Source organism: Condylura cristata, unplaced genomic scaffold, assembly GCF_000260355.1.
Source record: "Condylura cristata isolate star-nosed mole 26May11 unplaced genomic scaffold, ConCri1.0 scaffold00024, whole genome shotgun sequence".
NCBI classification, from domain to species: domain Eukaryota; kingdom Metazoa; phylum Chordata; class Mammalia; order Eulipotyphla; family Talpidae; genus Condylura; species Condylura cristata.
In genome coordinates, this window is record NW_004567125.1 from 18,023,872 (window position 1) to 18,043,024 (window position 19,153).

The following is a 19,153-nucleotide window of genomic DNA, read 5'->3' on the forward strand; positions in this document are numbered from 1 at the left end:
CAGTGATTCAGAGTATGTGATATGAAAGATACTGTCTTCTAGCCCTGGTGTCTAAAGTTGCATTTTATCAGTCCTTAGAGAATCTCAAAGGTCCCTGGGGCACTTTATTGTCTGGAGGGATTTTCTTTGGGTAGGGATTTCCCCAAGAGTCTCTGTCAAGTTTCCCTCTCTGTAGTTTTTGAGAGCCAACTATCTCACCATCCCAACAAGCTGAATTTGGTTGATCATTGACTGCTACAATACAAGTTGAAATGCAAGTAACTGAAATCATACATTGTACAAAAGTAAAGGATGATGTAAGAAATACAGTAACCAGAATGCTTTATCTGCTCTTTACTTTCTGGTGGGGAGAAATTTCCTCTTCACCCACAAATTAAACAAATCAATACAACTGCCAGTGTCAGGGGCGGGGGGGGGGGGAGAAAACACTTAATCCAAACTGCTATAATTCTGTAATCAATCTGAAAAATGTTCTCCTCCTATTTGGGGAGCAGGAACATGGAATTTGGGAGAAGCCTGTCCGCCTTGGAGTCTGAGATTCCACTTGCTGTCATTGTGATCTGAACAAGTTACTGAGGCCCTTAGTTCAGCAGCAAAATGGAGATTCTAATGTCTAGGGCACTGTGGTTGTTACAAAGAACAAGTGAACTGTTTGGAAACATGTGGTGTGTTTTCTCAACAGATGACAACCATTCATATCATTGTAGTTTTACTCACCCCAAGCGCTCACTACAAAAATCCATAGTCACTAAAAGGAAAAGGAGGTGCATTTAATTTCTTGATGCCTAAGTCTCTTTATATATTAAATAGCTAGTTGGATTCCAGTTGCTTCCAACTCAGATTTTCTATGATTTAGTTATAACTAGCACATGAGGAATGCAAATAAATTATTCTTTAACAAGTTCAATAAGAAAACCAGAATACATTTCTCAGCATTTTGACAAATTAATATGTGACCAAATGCTATTAAGTTGTTGGAAATTAAAAAGAGTAACAAAATAAAATTGTTTAAATTATAAAATTCCCATTCCCTTTAAAACCACAATTATCCTGATAGACCTTATCTAAAGGACTGGATTAGTAATGTTATTAAACCTTTGGTTTAGAAAGAATAAGTCCCTGGACTGTTTTTCTTAATGATTAATAGAGCTTTTCAAATATATTAACTATAGATTTTTGCAAATATCTTTTCACCATGTGTGTTTTATTTTCATTTTCTTTATGACAACACTTAACAGTCATCCTTAATTTTACTGTAGTCATTTGAACAAATCTTTCCTTTATGGTTTTGTATTTTTTATACCTTGTTTAAGAAATCATCCCTCTCTACCTGTAAGATTTCAGTAGAAATTTCTTCTAGAAAAAGCTTTATCAGTTTACTCTTCACATCTAGGTCTTAATCAACTTAAAGTTTAAATTTGCCAACTTATTTTTTCATATTTTATCCAAATGCCCCAGCACAATGTGTTGTTCATTCTCTGCCTCACCTGCTTAAATCATAAATCAAAAGTTTGTATATGTATATCAGTCTATTTTTGAGTTCTTCATTCTATCCCACTGGTTTCTATCCCATCAAACTATTGTACCATTTATTTATATTGAACAATTGTATCTGTTCAAATATCCTTCATCTTATTTGTTTTTACTCATTTTTTGATGTTCTTCCATTTTCTTTCTATACTTTTATAAAATTTAGAAATAACTTGTTAAACTTCTTGAGGAAAACCTGTTGAGGTTGTGCTTGTTTTACTTTATGTCTACAATTCAATCTAGAGAATTAAATTTCACATCTTTATAATTCAAAACTAGGCTATATTTTTTTCTATTTTCTTAGGACTTTTTCAATGAAACCTTACAATTATCTCATTGAATAAGTGCCTGGCACATAAGAGCAAAATGAAGAGCAGTTCTTAGGAATCACAGCTAAAGCCTCTCCAAACACTCCCCTAAGTGTGAATACATATTTAGTCATTGATTAATTCATTCACAAACACCTACTGAATACATGCTGTCTTCTGGGCACTGGTCTGGACAGTAAAGGCAAAGTCCTTTCTCTTCTTCAAGTCTCAGCTCTGCTGTCATCTTCTAGAGCCCTGTGATCTCAGTGTCTGTCACAGCTCTTCACCCAACATCACCACTGTCAGCTCTTCATGTCATTATACCTTATTTGATGCAAAAATGTGTATCATTACTCAGAACTACCTTGTTTGCTTATTTTCTCATTTACTTTCTGCTTGCCGGGCATGCACTCCACCCTAACTCCACACAGTGCACAGTCCATGAAGGTCAGACCCATGTCTTCTGTTATACTGTCTTCCCTACTCCACATTGACTCAGACTCTTTCAGTGCTCCATAACCCAACCCAACATTGATTGTAAAATTCTGTGAAAGAAAATCATTTGAACAACTCATTTGTTTTTCATTGTTGGTTATGGTGACATGTGGAGTTTATAAGGAAACGTTAAAAGACTTGAGATCACTTAATATTTTTTTTTAAAGATTTATTTATTTGTGCATACAGAACTGGGGTACAGGCCAGAGGCTCAGGGCGGCGAGAGGCTTCACCAGAGACAGAGTGGGGAGCAGAACAGGCAGATCTATGAAGTACACTGCTGAGGGGAGCAGCGGGCGGGTCAGGAGAGGTCTGCCGCACCATGTGGTCACCTCTGGGACAGGCGGGAATCGAACTCATGCGGAAGTGGCTTTAGCTTTTCAATGCTGTGCTTTAACCCGCTGTGCCACCAGGGAGGGCCGAGATCACTTAATTTATAGAAGAGAAATAAACTTGAAAAATGCCCTTTAGTAGCCCAAAAGTGTAGATTCTAGTGCTGTGAGATTACATGTAACTCACAGCCTCTCTGTAAAATGGAAAGATGATGTACACTCTTTGACAAATCTACACATAGGACTGACCCATGACAAATATAAATATGCTCATTAGGGTCCTCCCTGGTGGTGCAATGGGTTAAAGCACAGCACTGTGAAGCTCTCCTCAGCCACTGCAATCCAAGTACCATCCCCAGTCAGGGAGCTGACCCACATGGCATGGCAGACCTCTCCTGTCTCACCCATTACTCCCCACAGCAGTGTGTTTCAGTAGATCTGCCTGTTCTGCTCCCCACTCTTCTCAGGTGAATTCTCTCATCCCCCACACCTCTGGCCTATATACCCCAGTTCTTGTATGCATAAATAAATAAATCTTTAAATAAATAAATACATACATACACACATACATATATATACATACACACACACATATATATATGTGAGTATATATATATACTCACATACTTTCATTTCTCATCATTAGTATGGGACCTTATTCTTAATGACATGCTTTAACATACCATTTGCCCAGTTAAGCTGTATAAAAATTCAAAAGGAATAATATTGAAAGGAACCCCCCATACACACACACACACACAAATTCCCCACTAACCCTTTGTTCCCTAGAAATAACCATCATTAACAATTTGATGTGCTTTCTACTTGGAGTTTATGCATTTATAAACTTTCACCTAAATATTCCCTTCCCACTGTTCTGTTTTCTTCCTCCAGATTACAGACAATATTCCAGGTCAAAGTGGTAGTTCTACATTTCTTTTCAATAGTTACATCGTGGATATGCCATAATGATGAATTTATTTTTCTTTGCTTAAGAATTTAGTAATCATTTCTGAAGAAAGATCTATTACTCTACTAGTTTCTTTTCATTCTCCTGTCTAGTTTCAACCACACACAGTCTTAGTTATTTCCCATTATATAGGTGTGAAAGCAGTCATTTCTCTCCCAAAAGTTTTGGTCACTTTGTCCACTAATTCTTGACATGAAATAAGTATTCATTTCTAGAATACAATGTCTCTAGGTAGAAGCTATATCCTCTTTTTTTTTTTTCACACAGAACTTATTTAAAATAAGATGAATATCACTGCATGATATTCAAAATATCCATGGTCAGAGAAGAGACCACAATCTCATATCATGACAGTATTTAGTGTTCTCAAAATCAAGGAATGGAAATTGGATTATATCCTGAAAGTGAGGGGCATGGGTATGGCATACATGGTATTTTTTTTTTTAATCTGGAGGACAGTATGATCAAATAAATGATATAGGAAGAGCTGAAGAGAAAGGTTTAGAATGTGGGAAATCCAGGAGTAAGGAGATCCAGTGGCTCATGAATAAAAACCCTTGTTAAAGTATTAGTTATTATACCTACTATTACTTTACCTTGTCAAGCCAGTACTTTTTTTTTTGCTTTACTAAGACATCAAGTACTGTTGGGGCAAGTTAGCTCTGGACTTCAATATAATCACTGCTAACAGATGTACAAATAAAACTCTGTCCCTTCCCTCTAAACTCCCTTGCCCTCAGTAAATAGCCAAAGAAACTGACTCCACTTCCAAGATGACTTAAATACACATTGTGGGCTGGAGGCTTCAGTTCCTCACCCCATGGAGCAGTCCTCTGTAGTGCTGCTAAAATCTCTTCATGACATGGAAGCTTCCCCTAGATCCAGCAGAAGGGCAAGGAGGAAGCCACGTGCCTTATGACCTAGCCTCAACTAAAGTCATTTCCACCACATTCATTTGTGGAAAGTGAATAGTTGGTTCCATTTCACATTATAGGAAAGAGGAGTTCAATCTCTCAAAGAAAAGGATTTTAGGAGTCTAGCTTCAAATCCAGACTGATAGGCAAGATAACCAGTCTAAGCAGACTGAGTCACACTTCTCCAGGAATTCACAAAAGCCAAGTACTTCAGACTTCCACAGACAGTAGAACTAGGAGGATTCAGTTTACTTTATCTAGATATCTGAAAGGCACAGAGAACAGATGATATTTTAACTATACTAACATCTACAGGTCAAGATGTCTGGGGAGATCCTGTTATCCATCACAAATTATGAGAACATCCCAAATATTTCAATAATTCCATATATGTCAATGTTTAATTCCAGCCAAGGAAATCTGACACCTACACTAACATCTCTTTCTGGAAATAATTCAACATATTTCAGTTGGAGAAAATGAACCTTAGCTTTCAAACATCCAAATTCCCTTTCCCAATTAAGCTTTTGTGACAGGCTTAGCTCACGTGTGTTTGTTCACCTGAAATTTGCCCGACAAGTTAATTTGTTTAACCAGTTAACTGAACCAAGTAGACACTGTTGGTAGGGTACAGGCAATGACAATCCTTATATTTATCACCCCTTTAATCCATCTCTAACCATTTCTTTACCCTCCCCTGGAAGAAATCTCAAGATCTCATCACTTTTCCATAATGAAATGTTATTATAGTTCACCTACTCTAGGATGAACATATTTTTCCATGTTAACATTTCTGTCAGGAACTGCCCTGAATTACAGATTGGGGGGGGCAGAATAGGCAGGGTCTTAAAGTGGGAATGGCGTCAGCAAGTGGAGATTGCTAAAAAGGAGGGAAAAGGAGAACGGGAGAGAGGAAGACAGGGAAATAGGTGTTGGGTGCAAGTCTTCCTGTTCTGCCCTCAGCAGAAGTTTATTTTATACATTTCAAGCAAACAGATAACATTACATATGAATTGGGCTAAGATCACAATCGTCTTTTTTTCTGAGAAGTTTGGGGTCATATTGACCTTCACCTGAGATATAACATTTATTATTCTTAAAATCGATCTATTAAAATTAAGATAGGTACATAAATTCATAAAATTTAAGGCTAACATTATTATATTTATCACAGTGACAACTGGCTAAAATAAAGTCCCTTAAATTCTATTTAATGATCTTCATTCTCATTGAGACATCTTAGAGGGTAAAGTCAAGTCGAGGGCTAGAGTGGTGGCTGGGTTGGAGATGTGAAAGAGGACAAAGTGAGAACTCAGGCCAAGGTGAAGTTGTGAAAGAGGGTAAAGTCAAGTGGAGGATTAGGGTGGATAAGTTTTCTTGTAGATAAATCACTAAAGGGATAACATTCCTCATTTAAAGACTAAGCAATAGAAAGCTTAAGTAAGCTAGTAGAGAGATAAGATTTCAGTAAAACACAACTCATAATTTTTTACATGTTCTAGTACTCTTACTTTACAGTATTGATTTTGCTATAACAGCCAATTGCTTTAATTAATCAGCCCATTGTAATATTTTTGACTTTAAGACGACTTTCCCGCCCTGGGGTAGTGCTTGCTTGCCTGGGCCAGGTAGCGCCTTTTGAGGCTAAGGTAATCCAGTTGCAAGCTGATGGTTGCTCAGAATATTTTGATATTACAAAAAAGGGGAGTCATAACATGAGCTAGCGTGGAAATTCTGACTTTTCAGAGCTTTTCCTTTTCTATCCAGAATTTGTCAGTGGATATGTAACAGGTGGTCCCCAGGAAAAGGAGAAGTTCCAGGTTCCCTGCCCCACCCAGAAGGGTGGAGCTGAGAAGAGAAAAAAAAAGAGGAGAAGGAGTCTGAAGAGAAAGAAGGAAGCAGGATGGAGAGTCAGAAGGAGACCTGAGGAAGCCACATGGAGCAGCAAGCATGTGATGAAGAAACCAGGCTTGTTTCCTGGCCCTGGACTTGGTTAAGGCAGATGTGGGTGAGATACCTGTAGGGAGGTGACTATGGCAGTGCTTATATTGATTTTGATTTTGCTCTTTTCCTCCCCGATTTGTCTGGCCATTTCTGACCCTTTTCTATGGGTCTCGGCCAGAAGGGGCTTTAGGCTCATGGTGGGCTTTCAGGCCTTGCTTTGGGCCAATCCCTTTTGGGTTGACTTTTGCCCACGAGGGGATGGGTAACTTCACGTGTTTGATTTAGACATCATATTCTTTGTCTTCTATATTGTATACTCGCTGTATTAAAAGGGTTTGAGCAAGAGTCCCTTTTCATTAAAGTTTTATATGTTTTGTCATGATGTGGTAGATGGCAGAACCGATTTGGAGCAAGCAGTTTTGGGGGTTCAGTGGTGCCCCTCTCCCTGGTCTGTAACAGATAGAAGTTGCATAGCTTGTATCACATTTCATTTTTGAATCTTATTGTCATTTTAAAAGTCAGAGATTTTTCCCTTTGTTGGTGGTGTATAAAGTAATAGAACATTCATGATCTATTCATGATCAATAGCATCTTAGATGCAATGAAAAGTACTAATCTTGGGCTCTTCCTGGTGGCACAACAGGCTAGGATGCAGCACTGCAAGCTGGCCGCTGCCACTTCAGGGCAAGTTCAATCCCCAGCCCCGGATCCACATGGCGTGGTGGACCTCTCCTAAACCCCTCTCCCCTCCTCCCCCCCCTGCTGCTCCCCTCAGCAGTGTACTTCATCAATCTGCCTGTCCTGCTCCCCACTCTGTCTCTGGCGAAGCCTCTCACCACCCCTATACCTCTGGCTTGTACCCCACTTCTGTATGCATAAATAAATTTACTCTAGTAATCAAAACTATTTTCATCAACACTCAGATTTCTTTTCTCTGAGCTCTGACATATGTTCAACTTGGATGTCTCAAAGAGAATAAGGGTGGTGATGATTCACTCCAGCTCTTGCTCAAACCCTCTGTACCTCTAGCTGATGCTTCCTGGGATTAGAGTGAGTTGAGTGTAAAGAGCAAAGTTTCTAAATGTCTTATTTCACAGGACAATTATATTCTGGTGTGGGTATCCGCTCTGTGAGGGATGTTGTAAATGTTTATACTCTCTTTCTTGCAGTGGTTTTGTGGCTTTTTCAGAGACAATTTCCATCACTGGGGATCTCTTGCCTTCAGTTCCTTTGACGTATACTATGCTTCCTCCAGCTGGCTACTTATAACTTCCCCTCTACCCACTGGTTTCTTGTGACCCAACCCTCTATTAGGCTTCATTCTCTTGGGTGCAATCCCAGCCAAATCAGTCCCAAATAATTCCATCATGTGGGTATCAGGGGGTCATGGGAAATTCAAGCATCCTTTTGTCATCCTTGGGCTAGAGTTGGTGGATTCCAGGAGTCACTTTCCCTCACTTTGCTGCAGGTCAATGGAACTCAGGACACTGATCCTCACCTTGAGACTCATAGCTGTGAGTCAGTCCCTGCCTTCCTAAACTTCAGGGGACATGTGAAAATGCTCTTGGTGGTTCTTCTGAAGCATCCTTGCTGAGCCTGAGAACACAACCTTATAAGTTGCCTCTTAATCAACCTCATTTCTGTCTCAGGCATTATCACTACTTTAAACAAACATATACATACAATGCTAGAAGAAAAGAAAGTTTTATTTATTAAATCAATTCATACTCTAACCCTCCCACAAATGCTGAGAAATTGCTCACAATAAAAGATATAATAATGTGAGATATAGTTTACTTTATGCCTTGTCCTGTATGTACGTATACATAGTTGATATATTCAATAGGACAGAATGTCACTAATGGCTGCCAAGGATGCATGAGCTAAATCTAATCATGGCAGTCAAACCCAGAATTCAGGAACAATGTACAAAACAACTTATCTATATTATTTATTAAAGATTTATTTATATATGTATACAAGAGCTGGAGTATAGGCCAGAGGTGTAGGGGGTGAGAGTTTTCACCTGAGACAGAGTGGGGAACAGAACAGGCAGATTGATGAAGTACACTGCTGAGGGGGGGAGCAGAGGGTGAGACGGGAGGTCTGCTGCACCATGTGGGTCAGCTCCTTGGCCATGTATCGAACTCATGCTGTAGTGGCTGCAGATAGCTTCGTCATTCTGAGACTTAACCCCTTGTGCCACCAGGGAGACCCCTCATCTACATTATTTAAATATGTCAATGTTATGAGTAACAAAGAAAGACTGAGGACATGCTACAAATTAAAGATCAAAGACATATGGCAAGTAGATGTAATGCGTGACCTTAAATCGGACGTTGGATCAGAAAAAAAGAAAAAAATTCCCATAAAGGACAATTAGAAAAAAATAGAATGCTGATTTTATATCAGATAATAGTTAATCCAAGTTAAATTTGTAATCATACTCTGATCACAGAAAAAAAATGTCTTTTGTTCTAAATAGCCACTGACCTATTTCAATTATTTAGGCACAAAGGGACTTGCTATCTAAAACCTACTCTATCCTGGTTCTGCAAAAACATAGAAACATAAATAAATATACATTTTATATACACAGGCATGCTCTAAACTTGAAGAGAAAGAATAAATGTACTAATATGTTGGTACATATGAAAGTTCTAAATTAATCTAAATACACAGGAAAGTTTTTAAGTTCCCTAAAATATTGAAATTACTGCAAAGTGAAAACTAAGAAATTATCTCCTGTGTTCTTTATAATTACTGCAAAGTGAAAACTAAGAAATTATCTCCTGTGTTCTTTATAATCCTCAAATGAATATATAGTTATGCTTATTTTACAGAAAAGGAAAAAAAGACTCAGAAAACTGCCTATGGCGTGACCTTAATGAATTTAACACCCAACTCTGTCAACAAAGCCCATAATCTTTCCATCATACTGTGGTATCTCTCAGTAGCATAGGTCATACATGGAAGGTAAAGACCAAAGAGAAAAGGAAAATGCAAATACAAGAACGAAGAACCATTTGGATGACCAAAATTGCTGAGTCGGCTTGGAATGGAACCGTTGACAGCTAGAACAAAACTTAAAGAAGAGCAGAATTGAGGCCGCTAGAGGGGGAGGGTGGAAGAGGGAGCAAAGTGGGGAGGTGGCCCCTGATACAGGATAAAGGGATTTTGGGTGCTCTAAGCTGAGAGGTGGCGATACACATCTGAGGAGGTATGAACCTATTCCTGTGAATCATAGGCAGTCACACACCTCAAAAGTAAGTGAAGAAGGGCCCTCCCTGGTGGCGCAAAGGTTAAAGCACAGCACAATGAAGCTCTCCAAAGCTGCTGCAGCATGAGTTCAATCCCCGGCCAGGGAGCTGACCCACATGATATGGCAAAACTCTCCTGACCTGCTGCTCCCCTCAACAGTGTATATCAGTCAATCTACTCCCCACTCTGTTCTGCTCCCCACTCTGTCTCTGGTGAATCTTCTCACCGCTCCCCCCCAACATCTCTGGCCTGTACCCCAGTTCTTGTATGCATAAATAAATCTTTTAAAAAATAAGAAAAAGAAAAAGCTATAAAAAAACTAGATTACTTAACTGAAGGACAGACAAAAAGTGTGCCTCTATTATGACTTACTTTAGAATTTTAAAATAAAATTTGTTACATTTTATGTACAAGACTCTAAAGACACAATGTACAAAATGCACACTTTGGAACTGAGTTGAGGACATGATCTACCCAAAGACTCAGAAAGTGGGTGGTAGCATATTATTATTGAATGGGACTATAAAAACACAATTTGGGGCCTTCCCTGGTGGTGCAATGGTTTGGGATGCAGCACTGCAAGCTAGCTGCAGCTACTTTAGTGCAGGTTCAATCCTTGGCCACGGAGGTGACCCACATGGCACAACAGACCTCTCCTGTTTCACTCGCTGCTCCCCTCAGGAGTGTACTTCATCCATCTGCCTGTTTCACTCCCACTCTGTCTCTGGTGAGTCCTCTCACTACCCCTGCACCTCCAGCCTGTACCCCAGCTCTGTGTGCATAAATAAATAAACAAATAAATCTTTAAAAAAAAAACACACACACACACACAATTTGTTACTGTGGTTTCACCAGTGAGATATACCCAGGAGAAAAACTGCTAGGCCACAGGGTAATATGTATTTAATTTTATATGACAGTGACCATCTATTTTCCAAAGTCACAGTAGGCTCTGATTAGCAGTGTTTAATAATCATTGCACTGCGTCCTTGCAGATCTTAGAATTGTCTGTATCTTTAAATTTAGTCATCCTAATGGGCATGAAGAGGTATTACATTATGATTTTAATTTGAAATCCCCTAATGACTAATAAGATTGAGCACTTTTCGGTGTTTTTTGTTGTTGTTATTGTTCATTTTTTGTTTTTTGTTTTGTTTTGTTTTGCATAGAAGTGGGCCAGAGGTGCGGGGGTGGGGGGGGGTGTGAGGAATCATTCACCAGAGACAGAGTGGGTAGTGAACAGGTGGATTGACAGAAAATACACTGCTAAGGGAGCAGTGGGTGAGACAGGAGAGGTCTGCTGCACCCTGTGGGTCAGCCCCCTGGCCAGGGATCAAACTATGGCCATAGTAGTGATAGTGCTGAGACTTAACTTCTAGGCCACCAGGGAGGCCCACTTTCTCAGTGTTGTTAAAAAAAAAGAACTAAAATGTTTTTGAAGTAGGTAAGTTGGCTCCTTATTGATTACATGAGTTCTTTACCTTACCTGGGTACAAGCCCTTTATCGTAATAGGTGTTGTACAAACCTCCCTTTTGGTGTACTATGTTTAAAACATGCTCTTTTCCTATCCTCTTAGTTTACAACACTATATACTCCACCCATTCGTCAATTCATTCTCCATCTATTTTATTGATTCTCCTTGGGTTTAAAATCAGTGATAAATAACATCGTCTTTTGTCCTCTCTGGAATCCTAAACCTGAGAAAACCAAGGCTGAGAAATTAGAAATCAACTGATAAATTGGGGACTGCAGAGAATAAACTTTCTAATACTTGACTCCTTGATTAATCACACTTATTACCAGTTCTTATCCCTAGTTATAAACACAAGCCACAAGCCTCTTAATTCAGTAGACAATGTATCCCCTTTGAGGGAGATAAGAAGGTAAGAGGAAAGCAGGATACTGCAGTTCTGGGGGTAAGAAGATCAAAGTAGATCAAAAACCTGGGAAACCCAGAGGAGGCTGGGCCCATAGCCAGGCAAATGTCAAGAGCTTCCAGACTCACAGGGCTTTGCGATCCACACATCTTTGTTGGATCCAGGTAAACCCAATTCTCTTCCAGAGGACTTGCATGCAAGGCAGTTGTGTTTTAGTCACCACTGGCTGGTACAGATGGGCAGCGCTGTGCGGGTGGGAGCCCAGCACACACAATTTTTTCTCTGAATCATGACAGAAGTTTAAGTAGCTGCACAGAATGCTAGGTGGAGAGTCCCTTCCTTTTTCTACTGATAATTCTCTTTTAGTGGCCTATGTAGGGATTCTAGGAAGAAGAGCAAAGAGCTTTCCCCCCACCCCGCCCCTATAAGAGATCTTGAAACATTGGTTGCCCAACTCTACACCTTGGTTTCTTCCTTCTGATTTACTGTTTTCCAGTTTTGTGTGATTTTTAATCCAGATAAATTACTAGCCTTTTAATAGAAAATTGAAAAAACATGAGTTCATTAGAAACAAAAGCAAACCTAGTAACATTTTTAGATTAATAAGGCAACTCAATTTTCTCTTAAACTACATACACACTGTCCCTACTTGGCTTCACAATTATTTTGAAATATCAGATACACAAATAGATAGTTCTAATTTTGCTGTACCCTAAAGCAATGTTATGTTTAATTGCAAAGTATTTTTATCATCTTTCATCATAGCTACATCGTAATTATGTTTTTCTAAGGGAGTTCAAGCTAATCTGACTTCAAGAAAGTGTCCCATAGTTTTTGATCTTCTCTGGATTCTTCTTTTCTTTCTTTTTTAAAGATTTATCTATTTATGTAGACAAGAACTGAGGTACAGACAGAGACATGGGTTTGGGAGGTTTCACTGAGAATAGTGGGGAGCAGAACAGGCAGATCTGCTGGAATACACTACTGAGGGGAGCAGCAGGCTAGACAGAAGAGGTCTGCTGTGCCATGTGGGTCAGCTCCCTGAACTCATACGTCAGAGGCTGCAGATAGCTTATTAGTGCTGTGCTTTAACCCCAGGGAGGGCCCTTGATTCTTCCTCCTTTCAAGAAGCATACTACCTTTAGATATTCTCTTCTAGGACTGCACATGTTTTTATAGTACTAGTTTTACTAGTGCTTCTGTAAACGTCTTGTAAATTTCATTAATCATGAAAAGAACATATTTTCTGTTCACATGTTACACACACTGTCAAAAAGAAATCAAATTCATTATGGGCTCATCTTCTTATTTTGAACTGTCCAGTCATTTACGCTTAGGTGTACCTATTGTATGTAGATAGCAATATTTGGATTTGGTATCTAGACCAAGCTTAGGAATCTCTGTCTTTAAATAGAAATAGTTGGATTAATTATATTACTAATTGATATGTTCATATGACTATTATCATATCATTTTATGCCTTCCTATTTTATTCCCTGTTGCTTTCTTTATAACACTTTATATACACTATCCTTCCCTGTATTCACTTTTTTTTAAGATTTTTAAAAATGATTTATTTATTTATGCATACAGAACTGGGGTACAGGCCAGAGGTGCAGGGGCAGTGAAAGGGTTCACCAGAGATGGAGTGGGGAGCAGAACAGGCAGACTGACGAAGTACACTGCTGAGGGGAGCAGCGGGCGGGTCAGGAGAGGTCTGCCACACCATGTGAGTCACCTCTTGGGCAGACAGGGATTGAACTCATGCTGAAGTGACTTTAGCTTCTTAGTGCTGTGCTTTAACCTGCAGCGCCACCAGGGAGGGCCCTGTATTCACTTTTTTTGACTTTTTAGGGATTTACTACTCACACAGTTCTATCCTATTTAACTTTTTATCCTATTGTCATCTTTATATAACAATAATTATAATAAATACACTTGAACCCATTATCTCCAATTCAAAATCAATAATGATTTCCTCCTGTGAAATATGACAACCCCTCCCCACTCCCACCTTACTCTTTAATCCCCACCCTACTCCACCCCACTCTATCACCATCCCAACCTCACCCCAACTCACCAACTTGAACTGGTCTTTCTGTTCAAGTGATAATTCTATTTCTTTTTATTTTATGTACCTTGTTTTCTAATATCATTTACATTGGTCACTGTTTTATAATATTAATGAAAAAGCTGATAGTCACTGTTCTCCCTATTTATTGAGTTTGTTTTATACCATTCTTCCCACTCTTAGCTCCTAAATATGATTCATTTCTCAGCCTACTGAACTAAAAGAAGACTTGCTAATGCTCTGTCAGGCTGCATATGTTATTGCCTCTACTTCTAGTATTTTCCCAGCTGCAATGCTATCCAATTTAATGATATCCAAATTCCTACTCTGTGTTCCCAGGGCACAGCCATCGTGTAGACTTCTTTCATAAAATTTATTCATTCTGTGTGTCTCTGACTGCAATTAAAGCTCCTTAAGAACAATTACTTTCTGTCATCTCTGTTTTCTTTCCAGTATGTTTCACACACTCATCACTGTTCAGCAGAAGAAAACTACTAGTTGAATTATTTAATACTTGAATACTTAGAATACTGTCTTGCTGTAATGCTGGATTTAGAGGAGCAGAAGAGGAAGGACTGTGAGAACCAGAGTGACAGATAAAAACCTCCTTGAGGAGACACACATCTGAGTCAGAAAGCCACACTCTGTCATGAGAGATAGACTGGAGAAAAGGGCTTGACACCAAGTGTGAACCATGCTTACAGATACATGGCCAGAGAATGGAAGGTGGAGATAATGGAGAGAAGTAGGCAGCAGGCTGAACACAATGGAAACTGAAGGGGAGAGAATTTAGGCTGTAGAAATGGTCATCAGTATCTAAAACTGGGAAGAAGTCAATGGATGAGGAAAAGAAGCAATATCACTAGAGGTTAATGATCTTGTTTTCCATCTTTCATAATGTTTAAGTGTTCTCTAGAAAAACAAAAACTAGTCAGCCTGGGTACTTGCTGAATAGGTCAAGCAGCATATTTGAAAATTCAGTATAGTCATGTGTGTGGACATGGATGGTAAAAGAGTTTTTAAAATTAATTTGGCATTTCAATCCCTCTTTTTTTGATTCCCCCAGAAAAGCTACTTTAAAAAACATTCCATCCATTTCCCCTTTCTTATAGGGGAAATCTAATATGTCTTAAAGGGGAAGTCTAATCATCTCTAAAAGTAGATAATTCAGTGTTCATAACAAATAATAAATCCAAAATATCCTGGGGAACTCTTCACCGATTTTAATTTCACCATAGAGCCTAATCTTCAAGAAAAGACTACCAAAGATTTTGCAAACCCTACTAAATTATGAAAAAATGAAATTTATTGAAAAAATATGTATGGCATCAGTAAAAAACATTGAGAAATTTTAAAGTGTTAAATTTTTTAAAATATGGTGTTAATCATTAATTAAGGATTTTTATTAGTCAATTTAAATTGTATTAATTATTAACCAGTATGAATCTAAAAATATATATTAGAAAACAATTTTTTTTATTTATTCACACGTACAGAACTGGGTATAGGTTGATGTGCAGGGGCAGTGAGAGGATTCACCAGAGACAGAGTGGAGAGCAGAACAGGCAGACTGACAAAGTACACTGCTGAGGGGAGTAGAGGGCAGATCAGGAGAGTTCTGCAGCTCCATGTGGGTCACCTCCAGGGCTGGGGATTGAACTCATGGTCAAATGGCTTTAGCTTCTCAGTGCTGTGCTTTAACATGCTGCGCCACCAGGGAGGGCCCATATTTTATTTTTTTAACTGTATCTTTTTTATTGAGGTAACATTTTGAAATTATACTTTGCCACTTCCTAGTATTGGCAAGAAATCATAGCAAGTGGTATTTTAAGGAGTTACCTGTAGTTAAGTAAAACAGCAAAATATCCTTCTAAAAAATTTAGTAGCCAAAGAAAAAATTTGCGTGGGTTGTTGAAACATTTTAATAAATCTGAAATGACATAGAGCATCTAAAATCTTTAAGAAGCACTGTGCTTGATGTGCAAACATATTGGCCTTGTTAAGGGAGTATGTATATTCAAAGGGCACGGCTTGGAGAGACTTGAGAACAGCAAGAGAACTTAGCTGTTTTCATGGCAAGTCATGCAGTGACTCTGCATGTCTAATTGGAGGGAGAGACATTTATAAGCAGAGAATAGAGATAAGGCTGGAATACAAAGAATCAGGCATGGCCAACATCCATGGCTGGAAACATTAAAACATGACAGGAAAAATGAATCAGTGGGATACTAGTAAGAAAAGAAAAAGCAGATGAGAGCAAACAAAGCTTAGGGTATTTCCCTAATCACTCTACATTTGCAAAATAGGCATTCACATGTAGGTTCATCAAAGCATTTTACAATAACAAAACTCAAAAACAACCTAGTCTCCACATACAGGAAAATGTCAAAATAAATTCCAACATAACTACAAAGCAGTTTTTAAGAAATGAGGTAGTTCTGAGCTCTCCCTGGTGGCTCAACAGGTTAAAGCACTATAAAGTTCTCAGAAGCCACTGCATCATGAGTTCGATCACCAGCCAGGGTGATGGCACAGCAGACCTCTCCTGACCCTTCCACTGCTCCCCTCAGCAGTGTATTCCAGTAGATCTGCCTGTTCTGTTCCCCACTCTGACTCTGGTGAATCCTCTCACCCATCACACCTCGGGTCTGTATCCCAGTTTTGTAAACATAAATTTAAAAAATTAATTTTAAAAAATGAGGTAGTTCTCTACATGCTGATAAGGAGATATTTCCAAGAAAATTATGGAGCACAAAAGAGCAAGTGGCTGGGGAATAAATTTTGTCAAAAACAAAACAGTAAGTGGTATTATACATATCTCCTAAGTAGCATGCACATTATGTAAGTCCACAGGAAAATACCTGATACTATCACATCCACATATGATCCAGGAAGAATGTGCACGACCGTGTGCTAATTCTTTGTGGTGAAGAAGCTAGGATTAAAAATAGTGGTGGCTTTTGCTTTATGTGTAATCTTTTATTTTCTCTAGATGTAATGACATCTGGATGACTCATTACATGTGCAACTAAAATTTGACATTTAGGACCTCTCTGGTTGGTTAGAGCCTAGCAGCACTGCAAGCCAGCTGCAGTTGCTTGAGGCAAGTTTGATCCCCGCCCCAAGGTGACCCACACTGCGCAGCGGACCTCTCCTGTCTCCCCGCTGTTCCCCTCAGCAGTGTACTTTGTTGATCTGCCTGCTCTGCTCCCCACTCTGTCTCTGGTGAATCCTCTCACTGCCCCTACACCTCTGGCCTATACCCCAGTTCTGTTTGCATAAATAAATCTTTTTTAAAAAAGTGAGGCACTATGTTGGGGAAAAGGGCTCTATCCATACAACAAAATACTGGGAAATATCCAAGCAGATCTTGAAGAAGGAATACATATAAAGGAACTACAAAAACACACATAAAAATTTTTGGAACGAAAGGGAAGAGATGTCTTATTCTCAGGAAAATCAGGTTCTATAAAAAATTCAATTCTTCTGAAAGTAGTTTTAGATTTTAACAAAATCCCAATTAAAATATCAATAGCATCTTAGGGTAAGAGAGAGAAACTGAAATTTTTTCTAAAGCTTATCATAAAAAGTAAATAGGCAAACATAGTATTTTGAAAAGTTATATTTAAAAAATAAGAAATATAAAGAGAAACTTAGCCTACTATCAGCACAAATTATAAATCTTAAAATAATTTAAAACGTAGGTAAATTGAACTGGAATAGAACAAAATCACTTGGAAACAGATACCCACACAATTTTTCAAAATAAAGGATCTCACATCACTATAAAGAAAAGCATTTTCCAACACATGGTAACTGGATAATTGGTAACTAAATAATTGAAAATATGTAAATTTCCAATCTTCATATCAGATTAGTAAAATATCACCAATGGTTTAAATCATTATAAAATGTATCAGGGCCTCAGCCCTATCAAAGCTAGGGCCTGAGTTTGATACTGGCCAGGAGCTGACCAGCATATGGCACAGTAGACCACTCCTGTCCTGCCCATTACTCCCCTCAGCAGTGTATATCATAAATCTACCTGTTCTACTCCCACTTTATCTATGATAAGTTTCCACCCTCCTCCCTCTCTCTCTCTCTCTCTCTCTCTCTCTCTCTCACACACACACACCCCTCTAGCCTACATCCCAGATATACTACAACAATTTTTTTTAAATGTATCAACCATAAGATACTAGCGATATAAATATAAACCTTCTAAATGAGTTTGATTTGTTATTTCTAAAGCAATGGAAGTCTCTTCCTTTCCTCCCTGAATGATTCAGCCCTAAAGCAATTACTCAGTATACAGCAGAGCAAAATAGGCACACTTAAGTAGGAGAAGACAGAAAACTAACAGTGAGAATAAAAATGATTTAAAAAGATAATTTTTGAATTTAACTTCATTGGTCTCTGAAATAGTACATCAAATGTTGAGATATATTTTTATATATTAAGACACTTTAAAGAAATACCCATTTCTGCATTTCTGGCAGGGGTACAGAAGCAAGAATTTGTATACATAGCTTTTAAAACTTTTTCTGAAAGCAATTGGCTATATAACTCAAAAGATGTTTAAAATGTTTAGTTTATTAATATTAAAATTAATATTAAGTATATTGAGCACCTTTTGGCTCAATAACACATATGGAAAGATTTTTTTTTTTAAGATTAATTTATTTGTGCATACAGAACTAGGGTACAGGCCAGAGGTGCAGGGGTGGTGAGAGGACTCACCACAGACAGAGTGGGGAGCAGAACAGGCAGATGGACGAAGTACACTGCTGAGGGGAGCAGCGGGGCGTCAGGAGAGGTCTGCTGCGCCATGTGGGTCCCCTCCAAGGCAGGTGGGGATCGAACTCATGCTGAAGTGGCCTTAGCCTCTTAGTGCTGTGCTTTAACCCACTGTGCCACCAGGGAGGACCCTGGAAAGCTATTTTAAGGAAATATTTATGAAATGCCAAAGAAAGTTATATATGTAAAGATGTTCACAGTAACATTTTCTAACATTAAACACTGGAAAACAGCTAACAACAATTACATAAAGATAACCTATCTACTAAAGGAACTGCTATCCTTTTTTAAAATTATCAAAGAACTGAAAAAACTCTTACACTGCAATTTTAAATAATTAAAACAGAGTGGAGATGATATGATCAAACTATATAAAATACAAAAAGAATAACAATACAAGGTTACTTATAGCTATCAGAGCAGAGCTTTGGGGGTTTTTTCCCTCCTTTATATGATGTTTGGAAAACAAATTTCACAGCTATAACAAATTTAATTAAATATGGGCATACTGTTCAATTTAATAAAAACAGTACTGAGAGCTAATAATTACTTGGTTGTACCCTAAGTTCTGTTACCTGTAAACAGCACTCTGGCTTACTACTGAGAAATTTCAAAAGGAAAATATGTTTGAGTCTTGACCATAAATAGATGAC